Source organism: Epinephelus lanceolatus, chromosome 2 (assembly GCF_041903045.1).
Source record: "Epinephelus lanceolatus isolate andai-2023 chromosome 2, ASM4190304v1, whole genome shotgun sequence".
Taxonomy (NCBI): domain Eukaryota; kingdom Metazoa; phylum Chordata; class Actinopteri; order Perciformes; family Serranidae; genus Epinephelus; species Epinephelus lanceolatus.
Genome location: NC_135735.1, coordinates 1,646,927 through 1,652,965, shown reverse-complemented (window position 1 = coordinate 1,652,965; position 6,039 = coordinate 1,646,927).

Sequence of the window (6,039 nt, the reverse complement as noted above, 5' to 3'; positions counted from 1 at the left end):
TGAGAGGAGAGTGAGTATTGAACTTCAGTGCCGTGCCGTTTTATGGGGCAGGTGCTCAAATGAAACTAAAGGGCATCACCTCCACCAGAGGAGCTACTGAGGCCTCAGGACATGGTACATTTGTGCACAGTAATGAGCAGGGAAATGTCTGTCTGAGGCGTCTCATGATCTATACTATAGACACCCACCAGCTGCTACACACACACACACACACACACACACACACTCTACATTGATCATTTATTCATAACAGGCAACAACAAAGGAAAACAGTGCCACGTTAATAATAAATAAATAAAATAATAAACCAAACCATCTTCCCTCCAAACGACACACAGGACCCAACTCTGAGGCGGTGTGATTTTACACCAGACTAACTTGCTTGTTGTTAATTAATGATGAGTTATTATAAGTTAGTCTGGCTGTATTGAGGTGTTTTAATAGTGATTTAATTTCCCAACAGTCACAAACACTATTGTCCATGACGGCAGACGAGGGAGACGTGATGCTGCTCTGCAGGGCGCTCGAGTTGTGTTGGTTAACTGTGGTGACCGTGACGGGGGAAGTCGAAGAGAGGAGGGGAAGGTTCGGTCATACAGCTCGTGTTCAAATGAGAATTGAAGCCATGTGCCTGTGGAGCTGTGCCCCCCCCCCCCGGTCAAAACAAAACTGTTGCAGCTTTAAACTGAATTTAAAGTGTCTGCAGTTTGTTTGTGGTATCAAAAGTTTTATTTGTGAAACATTCTGTAATAACTGTAAAATACTTCTGTTTTAATGACGGACATGAGGAGCTAAATGAAACCAGTGTTAAAAAGAATATCTTAAATGTGAGCGCTGTGTGAGAATAAGGTTGGCGTTGTGTCAAAGACTGTTTCCTCCCACCTAAACCTAAACCAAACTTTACCCTTGACCCTGACTACATTAACAGGAACAGACTTTGATCCGCCCGTTCAAAATACCAGTGCTTTTTTTTTGATCCCAGTTCATCACAGGTTGTGTTTCCACTTTGAAAACATGCTGACAGAGCTGAGTGCTTCACAAACAGTGACGGATTATGATAAGCGTGTCCTGCTTCCCTTCATGTCAATCACCTGACACACGAGGAGGAAACTATTTACCGTAACACAGGCAGCTGTCAGCCAAAGTGCAAAGTATCCTGCCGCGTGCTCGGATATCTGCTCGAAACTTGAGACTTCCTGCTCGAAGAATCAGATCTTCAACTACCTGACACCTGACTGCTCCACTGCTCCAAGATGGGCTTTTGTTTTCTATCTTCTATCTTTGCTATTGACCACAGTTTGAGGCAGCGAAGGTTCCTGACCTCAAGCAGGGACATCAGGATGATGTGCACATCTCAGCCTCCTGAATCTGCAGACATTCACTTGTAACGACAGTAAATAGTGACAACCTCCTCATTAATTGAAATGATGCTATTTTTCTTCTCTGTCTGGCTGAGAAACTCCAGCCCTGCCTGCTGCTGTTTCATGAGTATATCAAGACGTTCAGGTCGTATGACCACATCCAACACACTGTTTTACACATGAGCATCCAAGAGTGCAATAAAAGTTTCGTGTGACTCGTGTGAGAGAATCCTGATCTCAGTTCTTAGGGAGAAAATGTAATTTAGAGGCCGTTTACATGTACATGGTGATTTTGATAAACGGAGACATCTTGCTTGGTTTACACGCAAACGGAGATTTCTCCTCTGAAAACGAGTCTGTCTAAAAACTCCGGCCAGAGTGGAGATTTTGGAAAACTCCGGTTGCGCATTTGCATGTAAACTGAGATAAACGGAGATAAACGGAGTTATAGGCAGCCGACGTCACAGTATGCACCGGAACTTGCGCCTGTGTCAAAAGTGCGACCTATGTTGCTATGGTGACAATGGATACATGGAAGGCTTGAGCTTCTCGTTACACTGCCACCTACAGGTTTGGCATGCTCTTGTGTATATATACACAGGTAAGTGTAAACGAAGATCTTTTTGAAAACGGAGACGGTGAAATGTCCGTTTATGAAAATAGCCGGCCACGTGTAAACGGCCTCTTAGCAGTAGTGGTGCAGCCCTGGTTTAGCTCCAGGGCTGCACCACTACTGCTAAGAGGCCGTAGTAGTAGTAGTGGTGCAGCCCTGGAGCTAAACCAGGGCTGCACCACTACTGCTAAGAGGCCGTAGTAGTAGTGGTGCAGCCCTGGTTTAGCTCCGCCCTTTTTGGCTCCAAACAGTGTTAAATCTTTTGTTTTTTAATGAATAACTCCAGTGTTACGGTTTGTAGTAATATGTAGAACCCAAACGCAGACTCAAAAGGCAGAATAAGAGTTCAGTGAGTTTATTGTAGGGCTCAGTGCTGGCATGAGGCTGAATGGTCAGGGCTGAGCTGATGGAGACTGTAGACGGGCAGGTTGGAGCAGAATGGCAGAGTGCAGGCAGACTGAGGAGACAGGGTGGTTTCTTCCTCCAGTGTCCTCTCTGGCCTGGTCGTTGGAGCGTGCCGACATGAGGAGTAGACGCTGGTGAAATCTGAGCAAAAGAACAACCCACATTATACTCTACTAACAGTTTAGCGTGGCTAATGGTGACTGACACAGGAGAAGACAGAATAATGTGCTAATGAGTGGAGGTGAAGCTTGGGTTGTTGTACTGAGGATGATGAGGAGGAGATGAGTTGCAGGTGTGAAGCTCAGACAGGTGCTTGATTGCAGTAGCCACGCCCTCCGGAGACAGAAGAGTGAGGGGGAGCAAAGGAACACTGAGGCTGAAACCAAATCAAGATTCTCCACGCTGAATCCTCTGACACTCATACCTGTCAAGTTTTGGATTTGAAAATTAGGGAGAAAAATACTGGACCTGGAGTCGGACATTATCTTGCGCTGCAGAGCACTGCGAGCCTCCACTGTATTCCTGTCTGTGACCCCCGTTCAACCCACAACTGCCAGGGTTTGCATTTCCTTTCTGCTGCTGGTTGAAATGTGATAATAGGGGCGCCCCAGCGCCCACTCCACTAACTTGAAATGAGCGGTAGTCTAGAAAACTGGCGAGTTTTGTTTTGTTTTGTTTTTTTTGGAGGGCGCTCGTGCGCCCTCACATAGATTGCGCCCTGGGCCGTCGCCCACATTGCCCATAGCAAAACCCGTCCCTGGGTGTACAGGAAATCTAAAATAACCACTTGTCAACCAGACCCGCTGTCGACACTAACCTCGCGACAACTGCCACCCAGGCTACTGCAGGTGGCAGTTGTCGCAAGGCTAGTGACAGAGTTCAGTTTGGAGAGGCAGAGGAATGTTTTCTTTTTTAAATTATATTATAATACGGGAGATTTACGGGAAAATACTAATACGGGAGGACGGCGGGAAATAGGGGTAAAATACGGTAGTTTCCCGGCCAAAACAGGAGACTTGACAGCTATGCTGACACTCTGTATGGCAGGTAAAGAGTGCCACATGTCAAACATTTGTGTGGTTTACAAGCTGTTTGTTCCATAGACTTTGTTTGTAATCAGCTGTGTAGATTTGGATGTAACTGATGATTTCCACACAGTCGCTTGTTATTAAAGGGATACTCTGCAGATTTTCAACCTGCTGTGCATCATAACAGTGTGGGTCTATGTGTAAAAATACAGTTAACTTTCCTCTGCACCTTGCGAGCACCCAGATCTGTCTGCAGAAACTTTTGCTGGCTCCAGGGCTTCAGCTCGAACTACCAGTCGTTCTCACACTTCTCTCAGGCTGAGACAGAATCCAACTGTAAAACTCAGCAGTGTTGATCTCATCTTAACAAGATAATTTTGTTACTATATATAAACATATTTTAGTGCACTGTTTAACTGTATTGCAAGAGTTTGTGAACAGGAAGTTGACGCCATACTGTTTCCTGGGGCAGCAGTAGCTCAGTATTTTAATAAGCCACAGTAACTGTTTTACATAAAAACCCATCACATCCGTATTGCAATGAATTGTGGACAATTAAACCAGTGAAGTCAGCTGAGGTCTGCACCCCAAGCAGACTCTGGAAGTCTGCAGCGAGTCTGCTTCAGGATTCCCTCAGCATTCCCAGACTTTCTGGGAACACGCCTGCAAAGTCCACAAGTCTGCGAGTGCGATGACGTCCACACACTTGGTTACAGCTTTACTTCACAGTCAGAGCTGTGACATCTGGATTAGTTCAGAATTCACAGGTGCTCTTTTGGCTGCAGAAAGAGCTCATCAAGAGCTTTCACTTACTCATTTTCACCCACAGTGTCACATCTACAGCCATGTTAGCAGCTCTGTGAGGCTCTACGTAAGTACACGTGGTTTGAGCTAAATCCTAATGTTTAGCAGTTTAACCTGCACAAACAGGAAGGGAGATGTGACGGTTGAAATGCAGTTTGAGTGGTAAAAATCTGATGAAGAGCTGAGGGATCATCCTGAGGGGAACATGAACCATATTTAATGACATCCATCAGTGTGTACTGACCCGCTAACTGACATCGTTGGCTCATCCTCACTAACAGGTCTGACAGGAAACACTGACCTGCTGAACTCATTCACAGCAGAATAAATGCTAATAAAAGGCGCCACTGTTGGAATGATGATTTCATTAATACGTTTTTGACCTTTGTAGCAAAGCATCTCTTCGCTTCACTGCTCTGTGCAGATTAACACTCAGCTTCCCTCCAGCTCCACCTCACAACCAGTAATGTAATCTCATATTTTTTGAACATGCTGATCATTTGTTCAGAACAATGTGTCTTTGTCTAACGGTGATTTAAGGTTCCTGCTCGTCCACATGCTTTCATTTCACTCACAACAAAGAACAACTGCAACAATGGAATCAGACAATACAAATCTTGGCTGCAGTCGTACTCAAACTCCGTCCCAGAAGCCACCTCCTTCCTGCTCACTTCCTCAGTGTGAAGTGGCTCAGAGTACAGGAGAGAGTAACCCAGTTCAAGTTGTGCCTAGTTCACAGGATTATTAACAAATCAGTTCCAAAATATTTGTGGGACTATTTTGTTAGGGATGGGGACGCTCATGGGTGTTCCACTAGGGGCAGCTCTACTGATCTGGTGCCTTGGCGTCTTCTATACCCTCCTATACTCAGCAGCAGTCGTTGTGGAATGAGTTACCTACAAATATTAAATTAGCCAGTTCGTTAGCAAGTTTTAAAACCAGACTAAAAAGCTGGATGATGAATAATCTATCCTGACTACAAATCAGCCATGATAGTCTAGAGTTTAGCTAAATCATGAATTTTTGAAATGCTGTTCCTTAATATGTCTTCTCTCTATGCTGTGATATCTATGTCTTGTCTGTCTTATGTATTTGCTGTTGTGCTGTCTCTGTTTCCTGTCCACACATGTTCTATGTCCAAAGGACCACAATGGAAACAAGCCTTTGGGCTTTATTGTGTTTTTATCCTTTTGGTTTTACCAATAAAAAATTCAGTCAATCAATCAGAAAAAAAAAGTTTGAGAGCAGTTTGACAACTTGATTGGCTTTTTATCTCTCGTGTCTTAGATTCAAATGTGTTTTTGTTTTTTTTGTACGCTGCAGTTCAACAGAACAGGTCGACTGTCTCTTGGTTGAACTAAATCAGGATGATTAGTCCAACAGCTGTCTGGAAATTGGCCCATAACGAAAATGCATCCCAGCTGGCGTTGTACATTTCTGCAAATTTTACATTACGTTTTACATGTTTCATACATATACAGTAATATGTATGTTTCCACCATGACATAGTAAATGCGAGATGTCTAACTGCTGTTGGAGACAAACAAACAGCAATACCACCAATGTTTGTACAGCTGGGACTGTTCCCCTAAAACTGTTTTTTTTTAAGTCAAAATGTTTTCTTTTTCAAACCATAACCAAGTGGTTTTTGTGCCTAAACCTGATCCCACATGTGAACCACAGCCTTGTTGAAACATTTAAGTTTCAGCATAACGTCTCACTGTATCTGCTACATGTGCAAATGGTTTGCAGAAACTTGCAATACCAACATTTTTGTTTTGATTGATTTGATTGGGTTGTGGAAATGAATCATCCTCGCATTCATCCT